Consider the following 13,561-nt stretch of genomic DNA (forward strand, 5'->3'; position numbering starts at 1 on the left):
TCAACACCTTCAGACTATTTCTCATTGAAGACACCTCTTTTTTCCTCCTAAAAAGGAGATGCTACAAATACATTTTCACCTCCTAATACCACAGCCCTTGCTTGGCAACTGCTTCCTCAAAGTCAGTGGAATTTCTCAGTGTGGATGTGAAAGCACAACCACATTCCTCAGGGTCATATGGCCCCCAGCCAAGATGTGTAAATTCCCCTCCCAGCTCTGCTAGAATGCTGACACATTCATTACAGAGCCTGGAGCTGAACAGCAAGGGGCAAAAACCCTGCTTAGTGAGGTGCTCTGTGAACACATTTTTCCCTGCAATGAAGCAAAGAAGAGTCTGAAATGTGAAATGATCCTCACTATTTGTACTAGGGCTTACAGTGTAGTTGGACTTTATTTTTAGCTCTTTACCATTTTTTTTGGCCATTTATTATTTATTTCACATCTTGAGAGGGGCCACTCTTGCTTATCACTCACTGAACTTTCAGGTAGTCAATGACTTCAGCTCATGCCTTTCCCTGCTTTGAACAGATATGGTCCAATAAACCTGACTACTGCTGGCAGACTCCCAAAGTTTCATTTGCTAGAAAATAAGCCTAATGCCCATTATTTTATCCCCAAGATACTTCAAGTTTTCAGACAGGTTTCAAATTTGAGATTAGGAGGCACAAACAAGCCAGCTGATTAATTACAAGAGGTGTTTTATACATTAGATCCCATTTTTCAGCTGCTAAGTAAGAGGGAAAACCTCCTCATCTGCCAGAAGAGTGCCTGTTTGCTCATGCGGCTACTTTGCATGGGAGCAGGCTGCTCTCTCATTGAAATTGCTGTTAACAAAGAGGAAAGATTTCTAATCTGAGGAGACAATGAAGAATGAGCAGAATGAGGCTACCACCCCCACTATCCTTACTGATGGTTCTTCACCTCTGGATCCTGGATGACCACACAATGAACCAACATGTCTTTCACACGTTGCTCTTTATCTCTCTCTATTCATTTTGATGGAGGTTAATGAAACCCCGGCATCAAATGAGCACAGCCAGAGTTCTTCTTCTCTAGAGGGAGGTTGGGAAAGCCTGTCTCCTGCTTTCCATGAAGGCACACTCACCTATAGAAAGACCAGTGATTCCCAGGATCTGTGTTGTTCCCTTGCTGCCTTTGTAATGGTGTGTCACGCCAAGGCTGCTCAACCTGCCCACACCTGTGGCAAACTCAGCCTAACCATGGCATTAGAAAGGGCATCATAGGAACCCTTCAGTGTCTGCCAAGTTTGTGTCAGAGATGTCAGGGTCCTTGTCTCTCCCTCCTAACTTGGGGCTTCACAACTCCTGATAGTACTGACTTCATGGGGCTGGGATATCTTTCTTTTCCATGCAGGAATGCTGTCTTTGCAGGTGCAGTCTGTATCTGCTGCCCTTCCTCCATCTCACCAGCAAAGGTCCCCCTCTGTTAAGGTAACCCCAACCCCAGACTGAAATACAGAAGAAGAAGGGAGGACTAGGCCTACAAAGGGTTCATCTCTGGCACCTCTCTAACAGCATCCTATTAATTTCAGCAACTTCTTCCAGCATTTCCCCATGGACAGAAGTTTTTAGTTGGCTTGTAACAAGATAATTTTTTCATTAAGTGAAATTGGTCTTGCTACCAGAAGCAGAAGCAGTGGCAAATGACATCTGTTAATTCTTATCTCTGCATCATTCCCAAGTGGTTAAAAGCTCTGAGTGCAGAAGACAGCAGGAAAGGGGAAAGAAGAGCAACTAAGTGATGCCACAAAAAATGACAGCTATCTTGAAACAGAACATTAGAGTATAATTGAAAGCAGCTGCACTTTTTAGTTTAATGCCCATCCTAGATACAAAATGAAAACAGTAGCTAAAATTGTAATGAAATAATGGTTTAAAACAGTCCTAATTAAGAGTGAGATCTCACATATCATAGACCTAGTCCTCTGTTGGCTTCTGGAGAAAGGAATGAGGGTCACTTGGTACTTGCCAATGTCATATCCTGACACTTCTAAAATGTTCTAGTAATACACCATTCAAAGAGTACAATAGCTACAAAAGGTGACTAAAAATGCTATGAATGACCAAAAGTTAAAAGTTGGAGATCTCAGAATAGGTTAATGATCAATGCATAATAGTGGGATATATGTAGAATACTCAAGCGCCTGAAAATAAATGAATACAGTTCTAAATAAAAGAAGAGATTGCAGTAAAACATATTCTCCCCTCCACCACCCCACCCTGGTCTGCTGACAAAAATACCTGAAACTCACGCACACTGAAAAAATGCTAAGTCCTCTAAAGCAAGGCAATAAGCTAGACATGGAAGACTGTGGAAATGAAGACAGTGCAACCATATTTCAAGTGTTTTCATGACTGATGATGACAGATCTTTTCCTAGCTGAGTGGTATAAGAAGGAGCTAATTTTCTTAGGCATATAGAAAATAAGGCAATGAAGCATAGATAATGTGGTTTGGCAAGTGACTTCTCTGAGTATTCAGTAGGCCAGATCTTTAGCTTGCATATATCAGCATAGCATCATTGCCTTCATATTAATTTAACATCTGCCCCAGTTTATTAATGCTTCTGTTGCTGTTCTTTCTTAATGGACATTCATACATATCCTAACAAAGAAATCCCCAAAAGAGCTGTCTTAAATCAATGAAGCAAAACAATTTACCCCAATAGTGGAAAGAAATATTGGAATGCTATTCAAGAACTCCAAAACAATGTGAGTAACTCAGCCTGGGATTTGTTTGAAAGAAAAATGAAGATTCAGGGCATGGTTAAATTTATTTCTGCCAGGACGTGGCTGCCCATTCTTGCACCTTTAGCTTCTATGCTTGTATGCTTCTGTCTACTAAACTAAATCCAGTACTAGTATCCAAAATCCCTCCCCAATAAAAGGACTGCCTAAATTAGATTAACTATCACTGAGCAAGCATGTGTCTAATCCTCTACTTGGATTTTTCTATTGATCATAACTATTTCTTTGTTCAGTATTCTGTCCAAATATATTCTAAATATAAAATAGTGTTTGGTCTTGACATATGAGGAATAGCAGGGGGGAGAGTGGGGGTTGTCTTACTTCTCAGTCAGCAACTACTAGCTCAACATATTCTTGCCCATCTGATTGCTTCTCCTTGGACCCGAGAGTATTTCTTCCCACAGGCACTGAAATCTGTACATTTGGAAGCCATAGCAATAGGAATAAATCCCTTTATTGTTTCTTTGGATATTGAAGCTTGCCTCAAAGGTCCACATCTGTCTCTCCTGTTTATTACCTACTAAACTATTGGCTGTTCTTTGGCTCTCCTGTCCTTCAGTCCACTGGCAATTCATCTGCTCTTAATGAGGTGTCAAAAATGATTGATAATGCTTCTGTAATTATCTCTGCCTGCTCTTTAAGATTATTCAGGTGAGACTATCTGTCCTTGCTCATATGTGAGCATTTAGTTTGTCACCATCATTTTCTTTGCTCTTTTTCACCAGCCCAAACAACTACTTCTTTAATTGTTTTCTCACTTTCTCACCAACTGAATCAAAAACACAGCTTCAAATGCAAAGCAATAAATTCTGTACTTGCACCTTACCTTGCTTGTGAAGTCTGAGTGAGATCAGTGATAAGTGCAAGGTACAAATCAGAGCACATGTTAGCCTTAGAGAAATGTGCTCTTGTATGTTTCAATCTATTCCTTCTGGTTAATATGTTTAGATCCCAAATTGGCTTTGATTCATGTGCTTTCATCTGATGTGCCAGTCTGGGGGCCAAGTTCCTGTATTAGAAAACAGATTTTACTCTTTGATGGGGGTAGCCTCTGAAGGCTTTTTGTTGAACTCCATGCCTAAAGCAGATGGCAAAGTCAGTTGTACAACCCAGGACCTTAATTTTGTGTGGATGGATGCTCTAGAGCATCTATATTGCAATGAAACAATAGAATTATTTGCTTTTGAGGTACACAGGGACATTTCATCCATTTAATTATATTATGGTGCCTTGGAAATCATTATAAAGACAGAGGCATAAACAGGACTGATAAAGCCTGTTTTCACTGAAAAATCAGTGTAAAATAAATGCTGATTTATAGAATACCAGGAAATTTATTGTGAATTTTGTCTTCTTAGGAAAGATTCAGTGCATTCTAACAAATACAATTTAATTTCCTTCATGTATCCTTGATTGTAGGTAAGAACCATATGACTGCACCATTTTTTCACTGATTTTTTAGGAGTGTAAACCAAAAAATGGAAGGCAATGAAACTGAACAGCAAAAGGTACATGACATATATTTAAAAAGCATCAGGTCCAGCTTTTAGAAACTCATTACAATTCTTTCTACAGACTTTGGTGCACAGAAGCATCCATCCAACATATATATACCAAGGCATGTATAGTGAGATCTTCATCCTGGTATTAGAGAGGAGGCTTCACTGAGCTTATTTATTGGGTACTCCTCAAGAGGGCTGGTCTCACCCAGTCTTAGACATCCAAAGCAAGGCATTTATAATAATAAGTCACTCCCTGTAGTCTCCCTCCAGTCAATGTAAAAAACAAGGCATGGCCTATCTGTCACTTAGGCATCACCTTCAGAAGAGGAAGAATTGTGCTCTAAAGTGTGTCTCTTTTCTCCCACTTGGGAGATAACTCCACTTTGGCCAAAGGATCTGTTCAGAGTTCTCTTCCTCTGTATTCCCTCGGATTTGCTGAAAAATCTGGGCTGGTCATATAGAGATGGGTTTCTCCTCAGTTCTTTCAGAAGTCTGTTTAGAGACAGAAGAGAGATTTGGATGAGAGACTAATGATTATGGGTTTTATTGCCTTACTTGTGGAATAGGAGAGTTTCTACTGATATGAAATGAGAGCACAGCTCCTAGCACCCTCACTGCCATTCTGAAAGGGAATCAGTACTAGAGCATGTCCTGCTGTTTCTTCTGGCTCAAGCCTAATGAAATGTGCACTAAGGCTTATTAAACTGATCCTTCCATCTGTTCCTTTTAAGATCTGTTTTTGCAGTTCTGATGGAGTGCTATGAAGAAGAGCTACATTTTCACTGGCATCATTATTTTTTTATTAAGCTCTCCCACATCATGCAGTAATTGGGTTTCCTGATTTGGAATCCTGAAGGTTCTCAATATTCTTTCAACCTATCCATCATGTTAACGTCCATACCAAATACATCTTCTCCAGCCACTGGCACAGATCATTATGACCCTACATTCAGCCCTAGGCAAGACCCTTTTATCCCAATCCAGTTACCCTGGCACAGATGGATTCTGCAGCTATTCTAACTACCCAGTCAGTTAGAAGAAAAGATCTAATGTTAGCACCAATGAGAATTTTGTACATGCCACTTTTTGTCCCCAAACTGGAGAAAGCACACTAAACTACCCTTGCTGGTTGGGAGGATGACATCCTGAAAACAGGATGCTGCTATGCACATTGCTCTGCATAAGCAGCAGGACCAGCCCAAAGTGAACAGCTTCCGGTTTGGGTAATTTTTGTGATCAGAGTGATGAGCTCTATAGAGCTATCCATGCTGGAAACATAAACATGTATGTACTAAGCACTGAAAAGGAGAGCTTAGATTATTTTTCAACACATCAAGCAACTTGTCTAAAAGAAAGCCAGAATGCTTTATTCACATGAAGCCAGGCCTGGAAAGATGTTTATTCAGGACAGACATTTTAAATACCATTTCTATGCACATGTTGCATGATGGTTTTCCTTTTTGGTGGTGGTTTGTTGTTTTTTTTAAAGTACATAAATATTCAAATTTACATGAAAACTTTTAAACCTCTTAGCTTAATGCTTAACTTAACCACTTTAATGCTTTCTTTATTCACTTTGGGTTTTGCTCTTGAAGCAGACATCTTGGGATGTGAAACATCTTTCCTTGTGTTTTTCAAAGAGATTTAGATAATTCTGAGACTGAGCATGAAGAGCCAGTACAGATTAAACTGGTGCTTGTTAGATCTTCAATAAAGGCAACAATGTTCTGGAGCATCTTAGTCATGAAGGCCAAACTGTGACGAAGGAAATGCCCGGCAGGAAGCAAAAATACACACATTCATAAACAGCACAGTGAATTCCCCTGCACATACTTTGTTCACTCAGCCCAAAGCAACTGCAAACTACCTCGTGTTTGTCACTGGTCATAACACCCACACAATTACTGCAGGTCCCCTGCAGGATGGCAGCTAATGAGGTGCTGATAATGCACCACCTCACCAAACTGGAGATTTCAGGCTCCCACACTGGGAACACCTGTGTGAGGAAGGTGGATGCCCAAGGCACAGTTCTGACCCCTGCTCTGGGCATGCCCTTGGCCCCATTCCTGGCACTCTTCCAGCCAGGGAATTATTACCAATATTTTCCAGGTGCAAACATAAAGCTTCCTCTCTGCTAATTGTAAATTATTTAGCTTTTGGCAGATCATTGCTGCAAAAAGAAGCTTCGGAAGCATTGGCAGTACAGTAAATAGTGCTGAGAAGGCAAGTGTGGAACCCTGAAAAGATAGAATGTTATTCAACTATCAGAGTGACTGACATATTGTTTAACTTTAGCATTTTCTTGTTTTAATTAAACATGTCTCTTTCTTTCTTTCTTTCTTTTTCTTTCTTGAAAATACTGTCATCTAAGGAGCATAATGATTAAAATAAGAATTAATTATTCAGATTTGCTGAGGACAAAGAAATAATTATTTATCGGTAAATTTACAGTGAGTCAGTCTGCCAGGGCCAAGAATCAGCACTAAATGAAAAGAAAACCAAGTAAGCAATTAACAGCAGTGACAGCAATACCAGAGATGGGAGCTCAAAACACCTTAAACATAAATGTTCTTCAGGTGCTGTTCTATTTCAAACTGACTGGAAAATGAGAGCAGTGCACTTCTTCTTCAGAAACTGACTTCAAACACTGAATTCTTAACCCTTGCCACATAACTCACTCCAGCCTTATTCTCAGGGCATAATCTTAGACACATATCTTCACAATCAAAATTGTAATTGTTTTATATTGTTGAGAAATAGGCAATTGGAGACAACATTCCTAACGTGTCAAATTCAGTGCCATATTTGGAAGAAAAAAGGATTAATCTATTACTAGTAGAATTTTCACCCACTACTTACTGTTTTGTTCCTATTTTCCTCTCAGGGCCATTTCACTGTGGGATCCAAGAAGTCATGCTAAGTCTGGCACAGCTCAAATTTCAGCTAGAAGCCCACAGGAATGGCACTTTATAGCTATAGTGATGCAGAATCAAAGATAGAGCACAAGAAACTGATAGTCTGATTTTGATCATGGTAAAATATAGACTGAATACTGATGTGGAGAACTCTGATGCTTGAATAGCCTGAAATTACCAAAATCATACTGTGGCCCATCCTAGTGCAAGAGCAGATTTCTGGGAAGAGCTGTCTTTTCTTGAAATTAAAGTTTCTTTGAGCATATGAAGTTCTCTCTATAAATCTTGTTGGAAGTATGCTTAAAATCTGCCATACTTGTGAGTAATTCTAGATTACTGCCATAGATATATCAGTACTGCTTATTTTTAAGGATAAAGTATAATTATTAAAGACAAAAAATACACAAAGAAAGTTATGGGTTACATATAATAAATTAGATTAGAAAAGGTCAGATGATAACAAAGCCTAACTATATGCCAAGACCTCCAAATACTCATTCAGCTATTAGCTGGGCACTTCACACAGAAGAGCCTTGGCTCTTGGCCATTACATTTGACAGTACAAACTTGGTAACTTGAAGTGAGTGCTCTTGGAGGGTCAGATGGTTGCTGCTTTGGTTCGCTTTCCACATTTGTCAGAAGCAGCCAGTCTGACTGCAGACAGAGACCAGAGCGACATGCGTGGCTCTTCTCCACTTCCCCAACATTTGGCAACGCGTATTTGGCAACCACCTTGTGAATCAAATGACTTCTCTCAGACTTTTCAAGAAATGCTGAAAGTGGTGATCAGAAAAAGAAGGCAGCCTTTTGTGTTCCCCCTTGCTGGTAAGTATCATTCTTAGAATCAGTCAGAGCCTGGCTTTCCAGGAAGTACTCCTTAAAACAAGATTTTCTTCTCAACAAACCTTGCCAAAGTAATTCATGCACAGCATTCACAGTAAAATAGGATCTTACCATTAATCACCTCATTTAAAAAGGAAAGTATCCTCCTTATGTGCTTGAGGTTTTTGCCTTTGTTGGGGTTAACCTACAGGTCTTCTGTTAGCATTTTCTGCTCAATTAGTTCTTTCAAAGGGATTATTGAATCTACAGAGATATTGTGTAATCTAGGTTAAGTCAGGAAATAGCATAATGAGAAACAGTTACATGGAGAAGGGAGGTCAAAAAAAGCAGCAACAGGAACTCAGAAAATATGAGGATATAAATAAAAGGACAGGTGCTATCTTCAGTCATGTAATGTGATTTGGACTCAGTAATTGACCTAAAAATAGAAGAGACTAAAAGAAAACATTCTGAAAAGCACAGTAGAGGCCATAATCTCAGCTGGTATAATTCAATGTACTTCCAGAGAAATGAGTACAGAAGTGAATCACTACAGCAGAATAATAATAACCTATATATTTATAGAAGAAGTGGCAAAAATAGCACTTGTCAAAAAACATTACTCAAAGCTAAAGCAAAATGCTTATCAAAGTAGACCACATTCTGTGAACAGAGCTGTGATTACTACATTATGATTACAGTAAAGGCAGGCGATGCATAGACTCAGTTAATTTTAAATGCAAGTTAAGCAAGAAATACTTGGTAACTATGATACAGATGGTAACAATCCTAAAAAAGAAGGGATCATGTTTATATTTTCCTCCATGGCAGTATTTTTGGAATGACAATGGCTAAGTCAGAACAAATACTTAAGTGGATCCTGCTCAGCTGGGTATATATCTGATCACATTTCAAACCTTGCCAGTTTTGCCTTGGATATAATTATCTCAGGCTCTGGAGAATTACTGAAGGAATTTTACTTATCAGAGGCAACTGCTGATTTTAAAGGATGGGCATTCCCCATCAGCCTGTGGACAAAAGGAAACCAAAGGCTGAGATTGCCTCAGACAACATAAACCTGACTTTTAGACTTCTTGCTTTCAAATGAGATATTAGATCTCCAATCTTCCCTTTTTCAAAACCACTCTGCTCAGCTCATGAGAAATTTCACTGTTGAGAAAACTTGAGAGACAGAATAGATGAGGGAATGTTACTTTCCTCTTTAGTCGATTTTTTTTTTCACTTGACTAGAAAACTTTCATAAAGTTGGAAAAATTCTGCTCCAAGAGGAGTAAACAGGAGGAGAAACATGCTTTCTGGCTGGCATCCTTCGGGCCAACAATACTGCTAAGTCTGTGCTTTAATCACTGACATTTTATGCAACCGTCTATAATTAAAAGCAGAGTTTTCACCCAAAATGTGTCTTATGCAAGCAACATATGTTTTGTGCAAGTGAGCTTTACTGTTCCCATGCACTGAAGGAGCAACTTCATTCCTGGAGAGCTGAGACCAGACCGCCTCCTTCCAAGGCTGCTGTGCTCCAGGAAGCCATGCATTATCCTTGCCAGGCTCATAAGGAGTGATACCCTCGCTGTTGTAAATCAGAGTAGCACGGTGCTTACTACACTGATTTAAACCCCCAGAGACTGTGACTCCTGCAGAAGCAGGACTGTCTGACTGCTGAGCCTTCACACAGTGCCAGGATAATTGCATCCAGAAGCGGTTTTCACCCACAGTGGCTAAATGCAAAGCCCTGTACCAGAGCCAGCTCCCCAGATGCCCTGCTGGCTCATTGCATCCATTTCACACATTCGTTGCTGAGCAGTCTCCTATGAACCATTTCAGAATGGTGCACCTCAGCATAACAGAGGAATGACAACTGGCAGAAAAGGCTCTGTTTTCTCTTTCAGTAAGGTTAAGGAATAATTCAATAGCACAAAAATCACACTGTTTAATTGAAAGTTTTAAGAGCTTTAAAAATGTTAACAGAATAGTGTTCCAGTCTTCCCAAAGATCAATGAAAGCTGCATGTATGTGTTATTTCTTTGAGAACTAGCACAGTCACGAAGTGTTATGAAGTGTTAGGGTTATTGGCTTTAAATGGAAGCCAACAAATTATAAAACATCTAAACCAACAGCTTTGATTCACACTACTTGCTTTGCAGCTGAATAGGCTGAAATGAAATAAAACTAGTATATATGTCTCAAGGTTAAAATATAATTTTTCTACAGAGTAGTAAAGTAAGATGAGTTTTTTCAAACTGAGGAATAACATCAAAAAAACCAAAAATAAGCCCCAGGAAAATTTAAACACTGCTTGGATCTGTTTGAAAAACATCAACAACTTCTCAAAAAGAAAAAAAGGCAACTTTTCCCCATCAATTTGAACCAACTCTTCTCAAATGCTTAGAAATCTCTTCTAAGAGACAAGAATTGCTACCAACTTCAATTCCATGCTGCAACATCACAAAACACAGTTTAGTAGGATAATATAACTCTTCTTGTTCTCTTAATATTTTCCCCTTGGCTTATTCTGCACAGAAATCTACTGAAGATTCTTTTTCCATTAGTTCTGTCTTGCTTGAAATACTGATGTTGCTGATGTGCTCTGTGAACCCATTACCTTATCCTCTAACTAATGTGTCATCGGCTGTCCCTGCAAAGCTGACACGATGGTGCCAAGATGCCTGTTGAGCAGCAAAAATGTTTTCATGGTTTGATTATTTATACTTAATCACTTTAGAAATATCAGAAACTGTGCAACTGGTCACATGCTGTGTCACCAGTTCTATTACATTCTATTAATATTGATTTTGTTCAGGTCTTTTCTAGAGTGAACCTGTGCTTTATGCACATGAGTATACTCTGCCTTCTGTGCACAAGAGGCTTCTTGTTCCTCACTGGAATTCTGACATTAGCCTTCCACATGGCCACTTAGGATGGTGCAGTGGCACTGAAATGCTAAGGAAGCCTCACTGGGTGTTTATACTCTCCCAGCAGAGATAACCAGGGTGTCTGGGGCTGTGCAGTAACACAAATGGCAGACCAAGTCTGCAGCAATGACAGATCTGATTAGTAAATCTGTCCAAACTTTGTCTAATAATAGGCAAACTCTTTCTGATCATCTAGAGAAAACCATTACATTTGGATTGTTTGAAATCCAATCTATTCCATATTTACCAGTTATGTTTTCTCCAATTTGTCAGAAAACTCTGTCTTAAATGTTGTCAGTGGGCTGGAACAAGATTATATTGAAAAGTGGACAGTGGTGTTGGGGCTGTTTTGAGACAGACTTGTAAAATAAGCAGTTGATTGGTAAACCATTGGTCTCTTCTATGAATATCAATATTAATAGGATGATGAATACTATTTGCTCTCAAAAGTTGAAAACACTGTATCTATTTAAACAGTAACAGCATTGTTTTAGCTGTCATAAGGCCTCTGGCAAAATACATGGGAGAAGTTGACATGTTTTTGTAGCCAACTGACATAACTGGGAGAAAATAAAAAAACAAACAAGATTTTTTTCCGTTTCTGCAGTTTGAAAGATCTTGTCTATTGTGTCCCCCCTTTTTCTCAGCTATTTTCACAAGTCTAAGAAAAGACCTTTTACTTTTATAACAAGTACATTAAGCAAGGGAGAGCAAGCACAAATGTGCTTGAGAACTTAAGAGTAATGTAAAGTCTTTGATAATTCAATTCAAAACCGACTAACTGGAAAACCTTGTGTGAACTTTAGTGTTCTTTAATGGTAGATAGGGATGATCAGGAAAAACATATTGCATCCCCCAATATATAAAATTTTGCAACTCTTTTGCTGAATGTTATGCCCATAATCAGCAGTGGAACATCTTAGCAGATATTCCCAACACTGACAGGTCTCAGGTGAGTGAAAATAGTTTAGACTGCTGGGTGTATAAGGGGATGACATAAAGTACAGTTTATTCCATCGTAAAATTCTGTCACAGAGTATATTTTTTTTATCTTAGTCTGTCTCAAGGTTTCCTGTTGCTTCCCCAACTCCTTTATCTAGGATAACTGCAAAAACAAGACAGAAAGGTGAACTCAGATACTCCGTATCATGTAACAAGCCACAGAAGTTTGTCTCTGAGCAAACAAGCCATTCTGTTGTCAGCTACTTTTGAAGAGGATGCAGATGCACAAATTGATCTTCATGATGAATTTGATGAGCAAAAGTGGAAGCACTTCAGTATGTCACATATTTCTAAAGCCAGACTTTCCCAGCCAGATGATTAATTCATGCTCCATTAGCGTATGATATCTGATATCAAGACCTTTAGTTCTAATGAGTAACCAAGAATTTGGATACTCTGAGCCCTTCATCCTCATTCAAGACACTGAAGTAAATGCAGTTTTCCTCTGGCAATATTCTTAGAAAATAGGATATAAAAGCAATATCCTTAAAAGTGGCTACTAGCAAGCTGCATGTGTTGTAGAGGAGCTATTTAGGCTTTGTTCTTACAATGCCAGAGCCCCTCTTGCCCTGTGTGCAAAAGATACAGACAGCACATTGCATGTAGAAAACAGCACTCTCAAAACGTGAGACTCCTTTTCTAAACAGACTTCCTCCCATTACGGGAATCACGAGTGAGGAAGACAAACTGTTCTGCAGAGCTTGGATTTGGATATATCTGCAGATTACTCCCCAGCCTTTAAGCCCTGCTGAGGTATGTCACTGTTCTGCATTGACACAGAGAACACAATCTTCCCTTCAGGACGGACAGGAAGGAAAAAAGCAAAGTGGTAAGGGAAGAAACACTTGCCACAAACATCCCCACACCTGTGGGACCATCTGGGAGATGATATGGGTGAGCACCACAGCAGTTCCATGCATGGTGGGGAAGGTTCAAGGCGTGGAGGCAGGAGCAGTGCAAACTCTTGCTGGTGACCAGGCTGACAACCCACCAAACTGGCTAAGCCACACTTGCCCCCACCCCAGGCAGAGCCAGAAAGAGTAGCTCCCATCTGCTTGATTCTCACCCCACCAGAAGCAATATCCCCACAGACCCTCATTCAGCATCTGTGAGCACCACAGCTCAGGACAAAAAGAAGGGGTCCTGGGCTTGTCTTTGTTCTCCCAGGCTGCCCTGCACTTTTGAAATAAAGGACTATTTTTATTAAAGAAAGATGCTTTGATTTCAGACTTTTACCATCTTCCTAAACAGGCATTTCCAATCTCCGTCTTCATCAAGAAGACGCTAAAGGATGCCTTCTTATTTAAGAGAAATTTTTAATCACCTTGAATTCCAAAACAATCTGAATAATCCAGCCTTAAGTCTCCTCATCAAGGCCAGATTTATAAACTCAATCCGACTTTCGCTTGAGGTTTTGCAAATTTAATTTTAAGCTTCTGTTTCCTTAGAGCTACACAGGTTGTTTTGAAACTTTGAGACATTAAAAGAAATTAAAATCTCTACACCAAATTTTCCTTTCATTGTAGCTGACATGAGAAAATATACATATTTTGTATGAAGTTTGTCTTCCTCATCCATTTGGTGGCTAAATTACAGCTGCTGGGTCAAGGACAGATGAAG

This window comes from Anomalospiza imberbis, chromosome 1 (genome assembly GCF_031753505.1).
Source record: "Anomalospiza imberbis isolate Cuckoo-Finch-1a 21T00152 chromosome 1, ASM3175350v1, whole genome shotgun sequence".
NCBI lineage: Eukaryota > Metazoa > Chordata > Aves > Passeriformes > Viduidae > Anomalospiza > Anomalospiza imberbis.